The sequence below is a fragment of the Panthera leo genome, chromosome A2 (assembly GCF_018350215.1).
Source record: "Panthera leo isolate Ple1 chromosome A2, P.leo_Ple1_pat1.1, whole genome shotgun sequence".
Taxonomy (NCBI): Eukaryota; Metazoa; Chordata; class Mammalia; order Carnivora; family Felidae; genus Panthera; species Panthera leo.
This window is the reverse complement of record NC_056680.1, coordinates 80,333,752-80,348,505: the sequence shown is the minus strand read 5'-3', so window position 1 is coordinate 80,348,505 and position 14,754 is coordinate 80,333,752. Positions and strand designations below refer to the sequence as shown.

The 14,754-nt window shown below is 43.1% G+C and overlaps 1 protein-coding gene and 1 long non-coding RNA gene across 3 annotated transcripts in view; one reads left to right on the top strand and one right to left on the bottom strand.

Annotated features, from left to right (window-relative positions):
* The window catches only part of NAPEPLD (N-acyl phosphatidylethanolamine phospholipase D), a 45,679-nt gene extending 34,619 nt beyond the window's left edge, over positions 1–11,060 (bottom strand). For both annotated transcript variants that reach the window (XM_042916151.1, XM_042916166.1), the window contains exon 1: positions 10,889–11,060. The gene's annotated coding sequence lies outside the window, so the exon portion shown is untranslated. The remainder of the gene's footprint in view (positions 1–10,888) is intronic.
* LOC122206762 lies at positions 11,035–14,316 on the top strand. Its single transcript, XR_006196571.1, has 3 exons — positions 11,035–11,118; positions 13,079–13,126; positions 13,915–14,316. It is a non-coding gene; the product is annotated as an uncharacterized LOC122206762 (long non-coding RNA).
* The last annotated feature ends 438 nt before the right edge of the window (positions 14,317–14,754 follow it).

The window sequence follows — 14,754 nt, the reverse complement described above, 5'->3', positions numbered from 1 at the left end:
AGAAAGCAAAGGGTTTTTTAATGTTTATTTATTTTGAGAGAGAGTGAGGGAGAGAGAGAACCCCAAGTAGGCTCCACGATGTCAGCACGAAGCCCAACGCAGGGCTCAATCCCATGAACTGTGAGATCATGACCTGAGCCAAATAAAGAGTGGGACGTTTAACCAACAGAGGCACCCAGGCACCCCTCTAGTAAATAAATATTTAAAAAAAAAGACGTTCGCTCACATGCTCTCTCTCAAACTTTAAAAAATGTATTAGAAAGCAAAGCTTTGATTAGAATTAGAAACAATAAACAAGGTGAGAATTGGAAACAATAAACAAGGCAGCTTAAGACCAAAGCCCATTTTATTTTTTTTAATGTTTATTTTTGTGAGAGAGAGAGAGAAAGCAAGAGAGACAGAGAGTGTGTGGGGGGGGGGGGGGGGGGGGGGGGGGGAGGGGCAGAGATAAAGGGGACAGAGGATCCCAAGCAGGCTCCACGCTGACAGCAGAGAGTCTGATGCGGGGCTTGAGCCATGAGAGCATGACCTGAGCCGAAGTCGGACGCTTAACAGACCGAGCCACCCAGGCACGCCAAGACTATAAGCCCATTTTAAAATACCACCTACAGGGGCGCCTGGGTGTCTCAGTCAGTTGGGAGTCTGACTTCGGCTCAGGTCATGATCTCACAGCTGTTGAGTTAGAGCCCCGCGTCGGGCTCTGTGCGGACAGCTCAGAGCCCAGAGCCTGCTTCAGATTCTGTCTTCTCTCTCTCCGCCCTCCCCTGCTCACACTCTGTCTCTCCAAAAATAAATAAACATTAAAAAAAATTAAAATACCACCTACAGTAATACAACTGGAATCCTTAGGATAATCATACTAAAACGGCATGTTATGGCAAATTGAGAAAGCATGCATAAAGAGGTATGTTTAATGAAACAACACGGTTATCACCTCAATTTCTTAAAAATAACGCAAATAAGCGCCGTCATCTGTTATAATCAGTGACACCTGTATGATATAATTACTTAATTGAAAAGGTTGGGGCTGGTGGGGAGGAAAGACTAACTTGATGGTTAAGAAACTAAGAAGTACATCCTAAATCTGTTATATGACCTTAAGTGCTCATTTACTGTTCCTTAAGCCAAGATTTGAACAAAAATATTCTTTCAAATGTGGCCTCTCTCTCCCCTGTCTCTCTCTCCATCAATTATGCAAAAAGAAAGCTTTTTGTTTTTTAAAGTATAACCCATAAAGAACAGGAATGGAGAAACTGGTCTTCATAGCTCCTGGATAGAAAGGAAGGGGACTGAGGGGGAAAGCACTCTCTTTTACTTCTGACTTCAGTTCTGGTTCCAGCTTTTACTGTACTGAGCTTTCTTGACTTACAACAGGGTGAATCCCGATAAACCCATCCTGAAGCTGGAACTAACTCAGATCAAAAATGCATCCAACACACCTAACCTACCCAACATCACAGGCCTACCTTGCATGTGCTCAGAACACTTAGTCAGTCTACAGCTGGGCTACATCATGTAACACAAAGCCGGTTTTGGAATAAAGGGCTGAATAGCTCATGTATTTATTGACTGCTTAAAGTGAAAACAGAATGGTCGTGTGGGGACAGAATGGCTCTAAGTGTGTCGACTGGCCACCCTTGTGATCATAGGCCTGACTGGGAGCCTGGGTACTGCCAGGATCATACCATGAACATTACCTTGGAACAGTTCAAAATTCAAAGTGTGGTTTCTACTGAATATGTATGGCTTTTGCATCATCATGAAGTTGAAAAACCAAAAGTCAAACCATAGTAAGTCGAGACTGCACTGAATTGTGTAATATTTATTTTTTCTTTTTTAAAGTTTATTTATTCTGAGAGAGCAAGTGAGAGAGAGCAGAGAGGAGGAGGAGGAGCAGAGAGAAGGAGAGAGAAAATCCCAAGCAGGCTCCATGACACCAGAGAGGAGCCCCAACTCAGGGCTCGAACTCACGAACCAGATCATGACCTGAGCCAAGATCAACAGTCAGATGTTTAACTGGCCGAGCCACCCAGGCATTCCTGAATTCTTTAACACTTAAAAAGTCACTATCATTGAGATTCACTTTCTCCATCTGTAAAATGAGAGGCCTGGGCCACACCCGTCAGGCCCCTTCTACCTCCCTGATTCTAACAGCCGGTGGCTGCACCAGAGAGCCTGCTCAAAGCCACAAAAGAGCTGTCCCCTCTAGCGTGGCTACTACCAAGCCACGTGCCCCTCCCAAGTTCTCCTCCCTGCTAGGAGGTTCCCCTCTAAAGTTAGCTCAGATGCAGCCACCTTCCCAGGCTGGGTCAGCAAGGAATAAGCACAGCATTTTTCATCTGAGAACAGCAAGGTTAGCTCCTTGGAGAAAGTGTAGTTTCATGGGTTTACCAAGCAGACCAGGAGATTATTTAGAGCTTAAAATCTTTCAGGAGAGATTTCACAACAAATCTGATAATCAAACAGCCATTAGATTTCCAACCTTATAATAAGATTTCAGATATAATTTGTAAGGGCCTATATACTTAAATCATTCTTAGAGTCATTTACCAAACATGGTGTGAATGTCTACTATGTCCAAATTCTAGCTTTCCAGGTATGGTGGACAATACAAGCCTCTAACCTCCAAGCATTCAGAATCCTTTAGGGGGGAAAAAACATCATAAGCAACCATATAGATTTTGGAGAAACAGGTTTACAGAAGTGTCAGCTATGAATACTGAAAACTGTAGTTTTTAGTATAAGGCATTTCCATAAGAACTGGCCCAAATTCAACTGGTAAGGAATACTTTTCCCTGTATGCCACGTGGTTCACACAGGAAGTTCTGTGACCCCAGGATCAGGGATGCCAAAAACGGAGACAAAAAGGTTAATGACAAAAACCAAACCACTAGTGGGGGTTTTTACAAGGAGGCAAGGCCCAGGGCACTACTGAGGTCAGACCCTGCTCAGCCCATCTCCTGACAGTGTAACATCAGGTTCAAAGTGGCATCATATGACATCCCCGAGAGGTCAACTAACAGAATCAAGTTCAAAGGAACTTTGAAATTCTGTAAGTTCAACCCAGTATATTTTCAGAATACTAGGAAGTAGGTAGCAAATTATAAAAGCACATAAAAAATGGATATAATTAAAATATACTTGGGGTGCCTGGGTGGCTCAGTTGGTTAAGCATCCAACTTCGGCTGAGTCATGATCTCACAGCTCGTGGGTTCGAGCCCTGCATCAGGCTCTGTGCTGACAGCTCAGAGCCTGGAGCCTGCTTTGGATTCTCTGTCTCCCTCTCTCTCTGCCCCTCTCCGCTCATGCTCTGTCTCTCTCTCTCAAAAATAAATAAACATTGGGGCGCCTGGGTGGCGCAGTCAGTTAAGCGTCCGACTTCAGCCAGGTCACGATCTCGCGGTCCGTGAGTTCGAGCCCCGCATCAGGCTCTGGGCTGATGGCTCGGAGCCTGGAGCCTGTTTCCGATTCTGTGTCTCCCTCTCTCTCTGCCCCTCCCCCGTTCATGCTCTGTCTCTCTCTGTCCCAAAAATAAATAAAAACCGTTGAAAAAAAAATTAAAAAAAATAAATAAATAAAATAAATAAACATTAAAAAAAATGTTTTAAATTAAATATACATGCATCAGTTACCAGGAAAAACCACATTACTAGGAAAAGGAACATAAAAAATTTAAAACATTTTAAAATAAATACTTCCTAGTTTGTCATCTCTGACTCTTACAGTTTCCTTGTCTGGTGCCCATTCACTGTGATACTGGACAAAATGTACATAAACCATAGCCTAGTGTCTGGCACGCAATAAGCCCTCAATAACGGTAAGCCACTATCTTATATTCTAAGCACTTTAGTGGAATACATATTCGATTTTTAAATTTCTGCACTTATAAGATATGAGAGCAGAGAGTAATGGCATGAATAAACTGAAATGAAACTCTGGAACGTGTGTTTGTTCTTCTATTTGAGTAAAAATAAGTCCCGGTCTTCCTGGAATTCATACAACTCAGAACAAAAATGAAACCACGGTTCTCCAAAGGATTCCTATGCAATCCCATAGCCCCTTATGGCCTCAGCAACTCTCTGGATTTACCAGAAGACTTTTCATAAACCTTGAATAGTGTCCTAGCTCTGAAAATAATAATCCTCTCCACCTCACCCTCCTTATCTCTCTTTCCTGCCCCAGGGAGAAAAATGTGCAAACTCATAATACTAACAGTGGCCACATCTACAATCAGCACCTTCCCCAGAGCTTGAGCCCCATTTACGAGAATTCTTTGGCTCAAAGGACTTCCCACCATAGGAGCCCATAAAATAAGCAAGCATGGCCAACTTTGGCTAAATGTCCCCCAAAGCAATTCAGCGTCTTGTATCTCTTACCCAAGTGATGACTAATCTCAGTGCTCTGCCACGTCCCCTTCTGGTGGTCAAAACAGGTTATTAAGAAAGGATGTGATCTCCAGTATAACTGATAGAGAGGAGTCCCACGTTGTTACCTAAGTATTTCCAAGCCACCTGAGTACAAAGCCTTCACCCTGGGATTCTCAAGGCTGGCTACACATCAGAATTACCTATGAAGGCTGTTAAACTATACCTGAGTTGGGGCACCCAGGTGGCTCAGTCAGCTGGGGATCCGACTTTGGCTCTGGTCATGATCTCACAGCTCATGAATTTGAGCCCCACGTTGGGCTCTGTGCTGACAGCTTGGAGCCTGGAGCCTGCTTCGGATTCTGTCTCCCTCTCTCTCTGCCCCTCCCCCACTTGTGCTCTCTCTCTTAAATATAAATAAACATTTAAAAAAAATTTAAACTATACTTGAAGCTACTGAATTAAAATGTCAGGTGGGAGTTCCCCAGATAGTTTTTAAAAACTCTGTGGGTGATTCCAATATAGGCAGGGTTAAGAACTGCTGCTTCGAATTAGTCATTGGCATAGAGGTAGGACAGGCATCTAAGAAGGACCAAAGGGACTTTCTGACACCCCTGAATTAATGCTAGCCTAGCAACTGCCAACAATAAAGCCTACTCTTCCTCCCTGTCCCACACTACAAGTTGGGGGGGGGGGGGGGCGCATAATCCCCAAGATGACCACACAGCACAAGGACAGGGAAGACCACAATGCTAAGGACAAAGGTTGATAGGTCACAGACTTGTATTCAGTCCAGCTGGGTCACAAATTTGACTCTGTGCTCCCAGGAAGCCAAACCAAAAGAAAAGGAAACACAGTCAGTGGTGATTCACATTGCCTATTGTAACCCAAAGTAGCCTACACATAAGGAGTGCCCAATAATATTTATTGAATGAATAAATGAAGAACCGGAGTTTAATTGCCTAATTACTCTTCACTAGGGCAGAGTTAATTGTTTTTGAAAACAAAATTATAAAATCAAAATTATAGGAGAAGCAAAAGTAACCAAAGGACAGTGAGACAAAAAGCCAACAGAGGGCATTCCCACTACTAATTAGAGAAAGAAAAACTGAAAAATCCCAGGAAATTCCTGAGGTCTTGAGTTCTATGCTGGTAAAGTTGTGACCTAGCGGTAAAGACTAGAAGATGCCTACCATAAAATCTAGTCCCCTTCCCCCCTTTCTCTTCAGTAACAGAGCCTCGGTTTCACTTATGGTTACTAGCTCTGCGCCACCTAAATGGCTACCTTTCCCACCTTTCCAACTCGGGATCAGCCATATTAACGACATTTTGTGATTCAAGCAAAAAGAAGTCTCACGTGATGCTCTGGGAGTCTCCTTAAGGGAAAGGGAGACATTATTTTTGATTCTTCCTGCATCTTGCTGGCTGGAGCCACTGTGAGCCATGAATATGATGGCGATTCCTGGGAATGGCACAGAGGTCTAAAACGACTTCGGGGGCCCCCCATAACAAGTCTGGACTTTCCAACTCTAGGCCTCCCCGAACGAATCCCAACTGAGACAATAACCATAGCTGCAAAGTTCAGGGAAGCTATGAAAACACAATCCTTCGTAATACAGCCTTCCTAATCCAAACGTGGGTACCCCGAGCAGCAGACATGACCGCTACTGTTTATCGCCATACTTACTATGTGCACTTACTATGTGCCACTTTAAATGTATTCGTTATCGTGTTTGATCCTCACAACATTCCCAGCATAACATAACATTCGATCCTTATGTTAAAGGTGATGTCACAAAAGGTTTACAGAGTTTAACAGTTTGCATAAAGTGAAAAAGCTGGTTAACAGCTAGACCTGGAGATCCAACCCAAGTTGAATCAGATTCCAAAGTCCATGCCACAGTGAGTCTTTCCACTCACCATGCTGGATCTGCAAGGAAAATCCAATAAATTTATCTAGAACAGATACCAGTTTCAAAGTTAGCAACCTATAGCTAACAGTTAAAGGCTCACAGACAGGCTAGCCTTTTTTTGCTTTCAACATTGTCCTTTTTTGTCCCTTTCAAAGTCAAAAGCACTTAGTAGTTCCCTGATAAGTTCCCTTATAAATATTAACTGCCCTTTTAATTTTACAGGGAGAGGATTTCAAATGATGTGACCCATTTAATTACTGAACTGTTCTCATTTAAAGTTACACTGTGTGGGCGCCTGGGTGTCTCAGTCAGTTAACCGTCTGACTTCGGCTCAGGTCATGATCTCACAGCTTTTGGGTTAGAGCCCCACATCAGGCTCTGTGCTGACAGCTCAGAGCCTGGAGCCTGCTTGGGATTCTGTGTCTCCCTCTCTCTCTGCCCCTCCCCCCCCAAAAAGGAACAAACATTAAAAAATATTTTTTAAATATATACAGTTACACTGTGAAGAACAAATAATGAAGTGTTTTTATATAGTTCTATACTTCAGCCATATAAACAGAAACTACACATGAGGCCTTGAAGAGCTTTTCCTTGCCTTGAAAAGATGTCTTTGAGTCCATCCAGCATATAACCACCTAGCATCTTACCCTTCCAACCAAGAAGAATTGTTAATCAAGTTCCATGAAGACAACTTCAGGCATGGGGATCAATGTATCTAGCGTGCCCAGGGCTTTCCCAGTTTCAGCACGGAGAGTCCTACATCCTGAACTTCCTCAGTCTCAGGAAAACCTGGAGGAATGGTCACTCTACAGCCTCGGGGTACCATATAAATGCATAGTTAGGTCTTCAATAAGACTTGCTAAAATGTGAGCAGTTGGGGCACCTGGGTGGCTCAGTCGGTTAAGCGTCCAACTTCAGCTCAGGTCATGATCTCGCGGTTTGTGAGTTCGAGCCTGGCGTCGGGCTCTGTGCTGACAGCTCGGAGCCTGGAGCCTGCTTCGGATTCTGTGTCTCCTTATCTCTCTGCCCCTCCCCACTTGTGCTCTGTCTCTATCAAAAATAAATAAAACTAAAATGTGAGCAGTTTATAGTAAATTGGAGATAACCATTATTATAAAATATGATTTTAAGATATTTAGGCAGCTAAGCAAAAAGGAATTACAAAGGTCTACATATTCATGCTTAACCAAGAGAATATTGCTGACAACATCAAAAGGTTGTCAAACTCTTCATTGTGATTTATTCAAACGTGTCTACCAGCATTCATATTTGCCAGTTAAAAAACAAGCTGAGAACACAATGAAACTGAGACACCATGGCGCCTGGGTGGCTCAGTCGGTTGAGCGGCCGACTTCGGCTCAGGTCACGATCTCACGGTCCGTGAGTTCGAGCCCCGCATCGGACTCTGGGCTGATGGCTCAGAGCCTGGAGCCTGCTTCCGATTCTGTGTCTCCCTCTCTCTCTGACCCTCCCCTGTTCATGCTCTGTCTCTCTCTGTCTCAAAAATAAATAAATGTTAAAAAAAAAAAAAAAATTAAAAAAAAAAAAAAACAAAAAAAAACTGAGACACCATATGGGCAAAGAATGACAGAGGAATCAACTTCCATCCAAGAATGTTAAAGTATATCTCTGTGAAATGGTGAAGCCTAATTTTGAAGTTTTGGCTTTGTGGTTATCATGATTGGCTAAAAACTCTTGCAAGAGTAGAAACAGGAAATCTGTAAATTAAACACGAGGTACACACTTCAGTCCTTTCTAACTTGAACATCCCATGACTCAAGTTCATCACTGTGTGAACCCCTTTACTTCACAGGTGAAGCGAGTCAGGCTGGAGAGTGACATGACATTCAGAGGCTCCAGCTCTGCCTGGTGATAGAACCTGGACTACTTATGAGCCATGCTCTCATCGTAATTATATTTAACAACACTTGGATCAGAAGAGCAATGATCAGAATAAGAAGATAAAGGACACATTTCACCTCATGCAGGATATTTTACTTAGTTTAGCTCATAAACAGATAAACGGGCCTTAAGTTTTTTAAAAAGGGAGTCTAGAAACTTTTTAACTGTCCTTAGTTACTTCAACCATATAATAGCACCATATTCTGAATAAACGCACAGTACTTCTTTTCACAAACTCTCCAAACAAGCCAAAGGAATGAACACAGTAACTTAAAAAGAGAACAAACATCTTTGTAGTTTGAAGAACTACAGAAAACTTTCCAAACCAATTACTGCGTGTTGTCCAGATGTCCTAGCATCAGAGTCTTGTAAGCAAAGCAAACAAGCATCTGACCAGGGTAAGGAGTGCCAGGAACAATCAGGAAGCTTGGTGTTTCTTTATTCTGACAACTTTACTTTCAGAAATAAGAGAGATTTCAGAAGAGCATAGAGGTGTACGGGCACTTCCTTTCGGTCAACGTGTTACTATTCCTTAATCTGGGAAGACCCCCAAATAAGATAAACATGAAAATCTGCTGCCTTCAAGGGAAAAAATGGATTGTTTTAGCTAACAGGTACATACTGAGTTATTTCTCAAACACACTTGTGAATTTATGCTGATCCATCTATAAGCCAGTCCTGGGCCTCTTTAACCAGTGATACTGACCATTCACAAACAATAGGTTTAGGGGTACAATCTGTGGCTGTGACGCTGACCAGAGCTTGCTGAGCAACACCACTCTACCTTGGCTTCATTAGCACACCTTTCTGACAAGAGGCAGCAGTGGATACTACTACAGAAGGCCAGAGCTGCTGTGCTAAGGGACCTTGGGAAACCACTAAAACTTCCCAGCTCTCAGTTTCCTGTTTGCATCATCTGTAGAACAACGTTAATAATTTCACACACTGTAGGTCTATTAAATTAAACTAAAAATACATAAGTACGTGAAAGGGCTTTGTAAGTCATAGTTATAATACTTATAATACATTATTTAACCACCTGAGTTGGCAAAAGACTATTTCTGACATAACCAAACCGACCCTGGGGTCATAGGAGTTCATACATAATCTATCACAAAAGTCTATTAATAAGATATTTAAATACACAATAAATAGTTGTAAATTCAAAAGACAAGTCCCGCAAAGCACTAACTATAAAGAGACAGGCAGGCAGAGATAGGTAGAATTCTTCAGTATTATAGCAGTTAGAATGGTTTATTACTTGGGCCTTATGCTAGAATTAACGAGGGATTTTTCTTTAATGCCACTTTTATACATGCTCTCACAGGCCTTCAGCATAAAGATGCTCGCTCATTAACCATTACTTATGTGCGAATATGGCTCCCAAATACTTCTTCAATGCTAACACTTTTTACTTGTGTGCTTTTCAATCTAAAATGCCAGACGAACACAGCCTCCCAGCTATAGCCATATCTTATTTACATAAAGAGTAGAATGGCATGGAAAAACCCACCACATCCACAGCCATCTACCACTACAAAGAAAAAGCAGAATGAAACACCAAAATCAAAGGCAAATAGTATCTTTCCCAACAGAGACAAAATGTTCCCCCTCAGTTTCCCAAACTCACAAACACCAAAGGAACATAAATAATACCGTTTTCAAACATGAGGATGACTCTATCAACTAAAACATAACCAAAACCCTACGATGGAATGCTTACATTAAAAGATCCTTCATACAATTATCCTTGGACTACTTTAAAAATTAAGTTTTGCAATATGAAATCGGTACAACTTAACTTGGAATTGTGAGTGAAAACAAGGTATGAGAAATACATTAAGTATTTTTCCTCTTTTGGAGACTTACCGAAATTTTTGCAGCAGGAAAGCCTGCAGAATCTAACAAAAAATTTCTGAAAATTGGGACTATATTTTCAGTTAACCCAAAACAGTCTTAAGTGAAGTCAATCTCTCTTAAATACACTTGCCCTAATTTCTCTCACAGACCTGATGTTTTCTTGCAACAACATCAAACTATTGTGGGATATGGGTAATCTTTTCCTTTTAAAGATTACGTAATTTCTTCCTAAATGGTATTGATGTCCGAGGCTAAATCAAAAACACTAAAATATAAATAGAAATGCTAGATATCCACTTTTAAAGAGATTGAAACTGTTTAATTTTCAGAGAGCTGTATCTCAGGAGTGTCTCTCAATAAATTACTCAGAATTATCAAATAGCAAACACTTCATGCTCAGCCCAAGTAAAGGAGGTGAGTCATATTATAACAGTAAAGGCAAGGACAAGAACTAAATGACTTTTTAAAGGTTAACTTTTCTCATTCTCTTAATATTCTCCAGGTTCGGTTGCCGTGTTGATATCAGATCGTAGCCCGAGGAAGCATATTTATCTCAACTATCAGCGCCCCAGCGAGTTCTATACCGGGGGCGGGGACCGCCCGCAATAATACCCAACTTAAGAAACAACCACAGAACAGAAAACTCAGAAAGCACCAGCTTCCACCACCCCACCCCACCTTGCTCCTTTCTTCTGCTATTCCATTCGTGGTTCATTTTCAAGACAAAAGCAAAGAAACCTGTTGGAATGAAGTTTTAAAAGATAAACACCCTATATGAGGCAGAAATAAGTTGCTCTAAGAATGCTGTCGACCCATTCATTTACATACAGCCACAGAAAATACACCCACATGTATTTCGATCAGCGAAGATGTGACCTGGTGATTTGAAGAGAAGATGGGATCTAAAACAAGTCCCAGAGACGGCTACTTTCCCAAGAGAAAAAAAAAATAATAACGTGGCTCTTCACCCAGGCAGCTTCAGAGACGCGGGCTCCGCAACTCTAGAGGTGCAGAAATTCAAACGAACGCCTGCCGCTCACAAGTACAGCATCTCCAGGACGAGGCAGGGCTCGGCCCCGGTAATCCCACCCACTGCGCGCTCCACTTCGCCGAGCAGTCCAAACGGCCCCAGGCCGGGGTGTGCTGGCTGCCCCACCCAGAGGCCGAGGGGGAAGCGAGCCGCGAAAAAGATACGCGGGCGGGAGAGCGAGCGGGAGCGCGGAGCTCGGGGAGCTACAGCTCGAGGCGGCAGGGGGGCGGGCTCACCTGGCGCGGGGGGCGGCTGGGCGCGCGCGCCGCCGCCGCTGCCGCTGCTCCAGGGCTGCGGGCCACAGCGCCCCCGGGCACAGCACCCCCGCGCGGAGGGAGGGGCCGCGGCGGCCGGCGCCTGGGTTCCGCCGCCCCCGGCCCCGGCGCGCCGGCTCTGCCGAGGGCGCCAACAGCTGCAGGCAGCGCCTCAGCGCTCGTCGCCTCGCCATCCCGGGGGCGAGCTGTACCCACAGACCGAGGCGAAGTTCGCTCCACGTGGGCTGCTCGCTCACTCGTTGTGACCTTCGAATCTGGCAGCTCTGCCAGCGGTAGCCCCCTACGGGCCGCCGCTCTGGCCTTTACAAGATGGCCGCGCCCGTGGACCCCAGCGCCGAGGCCATCTTGGTAAAGGAGGCGCCGCGGGGCCCGCGCTTAGCGCCCCCTCGGCCGGCCCGCACCTCTGGAACCCTCTGCAGAAGCCTTTTTTTATACAGGATTGGTTACCCTGACCTAAATCAATAGCTAACTTTCAGATGCATGAACACGTTCCTAGACACCGGCCCTAATTGCTGAGACTAAATGGGATTTAGGTGGCATCTCACAGCCGTTGCGATTGTAGTAGACAAGCACTTGGTAGCAGCATACTTACAACCGATGGTGCCATGAGCCTGGAAGCGAAGAAACTAATTTGAAGTGTGTTGTACAAGAGGTGTTGAATATTAATGGCAGTACTGCCTGGTCACGGTGTGCTCATTACTTTTTAAAGCGATGTCACAGCCTACTGGTACACACAGTTCTTGTCTTTTTTTTTTTTTTTTTTACACTCTCTAGATGATGACTAAAGAGCATGAAACTGTGATTCTGAGTTTCTCCCAGGATTTTCTATTTAAACTGCAGGATGATATTAGCTGTTTCAAGAAGTAATTTATAAACAGGTTGAAATTAGGTTGAAACAATTCAACAGCAGGTGGTTGGGCAAAAAGATTGCTTCATTCAGAGTCTTCTGTTTGTGTCCATGGTCCTCCAGGACTTGAGGGGCGGGGTGGGGTGGCATGGCATGCTGGGGAAGAAACACCACACAGGGCCCAAATGCAGATAGGACTGCTGGAAAATGCAAACCAAATTACTTTACTATTTGCAAGTGAAAGTGCACCTGTAATGCTGTAGGAATACACGGATAATGTCAGGTGTGGACTTTTATTTCCTCAACCGAGCTTGCACAGTTCCCAAATGTTACTGCCTGAAGTGTGATTTAGAGCTGGTTGTGCCTGGGTGGAGCTCAGACTGCATTCAGAAGCTGGTACCTGAGGTGCGAAAGGAAAGGAACAGAGCTACAAACCAAAATTGTGAGTTAAAGTTATGCTCCGAGGTTCTTCACGTGCTTCTGGCTAAGGAACGTAAAAAGAAGCTTGTTGTTCCCCTCACATTTTGTTATGAAGATGTCCAAATATATAGAAAATAGATATGCCTTTTTGTTATACCCATTTGAATAAGTTGCAGACATCAAAACTTGTCACCCCTAAATACTTCAGCCTGCCCCTGCTAAGAATAAGGACATTTGCTCCAGAATTAGAATACCATTAGCACACCTGAGAAAACAATTCCTTGATGCCATTCAATATTCAGTCCATATTCAAGTTTCTAGGATTGTCCCAAGAATGTCTTTATAAACCCCCTTTCCCCCCCTCTGAACTAGAATACTGTCTAGGCTCATGTGCTGTATTTGCTTACTATGCTTAAGAAGCAATTGGAAACGTTCACTTGCTAACTCTTCTCTACATATACTTACAGATACTATGAAGAGACAACTGTTCACAAGGTGTTTTCCCTTGAGGACAGGTAAGCACCTCTCTGTAAATCAGTGGAATCTAAGAGGAACGAACAGTCTTTTACCACAACATTGAAATGGTAATTGAAGCTGTATTAATTAAGGAGTAGTGTTAATGCTTGCTTAACTCCTGGAATACTACATAAACTTTATGGATTGTGTTGCAGTCTCTGTCAGCTCAACTTCTAAAGCTTAATGGTTGGATTTTTTTCTAGACCAAAAGAAGATGATTAGTGTAACAATTTATATTACTCCAGGCAAAATTTCTTGTTAGCCCTGCTTCCCAGGATAGGGCAAAATGAACACTGCACCCTCTGCATTTTAACTCATGGCTTAATTTTAGATCTTGACTTGCTGAACGAGTTTTATTTGTCCGCCCCTAGGAAGTCAGGCACTTTGCACATAATGATAACTATTTGTCTTCTAAATTGTTACTGTTAACAACAAGACATCAGGCCCCAGATGGAGTCACTCATGCTAAGCTTCACATAGCCAAACTGAGAATTCGTTTTTTTGCCTCTCAGAAATGGGATCTTAAACCAACCAGGAATCTCCTGGTCAGCACTATTAAGATCATCCACCTTAATAGAACCTGCCATCACCTAAAGGAAAGGGACCTTGACACAACGATCCACTTTTTCCTTGTGTAACTTCTTTGAAACCCCTATAGACACATAAAGACGAATGGAAATTAAGACGGTCACACTAATGCTTCAGCAAGGCTTGACTTTAAACTGTACGTGTTTTTCTCTTCCTTATTCTTGAACCCTCTCCCTCCCCTTCACTTGTTTTTCTGTAGAATCCTTTGTTCCGGGAACTCAGTAAAGGTGTTGACATCTTGCTAACCTCGAGGAGTGGCTCCCGTGGCCAGTGCTGGTTTGATGCTAGCTAGAATACAATGAGCATGGCTGGAGGCTCATACCAGATACCTATGGAAACCATTTAGATGCTATATTTCACTTTGAAACCCCTCAGTCTTTTACCCCAGGCGGGTCTGCAGTGTTGAAGGCATTAGCCTACAGCAGCCTCCTTTGCCTGGCAAAGTAATAAAACCATTGGTGCTCTTATCCCCAAACTCTGTCTTCAAGTTATATTTCAGCTCCAGAGTACAGAAGTCGGATTTTAACAACACCTCCTGCCCATAAAAGTCTTTCATTTTGTACAGCCCCTTAGAAGTCCTTTCTATCTGCTAGATGTGATGCTGCCCAATTCATGATTCATTCACTGAATAAAGCCAATAATATCTTTAAAATCTACTCAGTTGAATTTTGATTTTTAACATTACTTAATTTTTAGAGGCACCTGGCTGGCTCAGCCAGTAGAGCATGCGACTCTTGATTTCTGTGTTATAGTTTCTAGCCCTTCATTGGTTGTAGAGATTACTTGAAAATAAAGTCTTTAAAAAAATTACTTAATTTTTAAATGTTAATTAAAGCTGTAAAAAAAGAAAATTAGGAAACGGTTCTCTATGCATGGCTAATGGCCAATATAACTTTTCTGGAGACTGCTACTAATTATTTTAATACTTCACAAAATGTTAGGTGCTACTTACTTTGAAAAAGTCACATATAAAACAATTTCAGCATAATAGCTCTTTCATCTTTAAAGTGAGGCCTCCTTCGGGCTCCTGGGTGGCTCA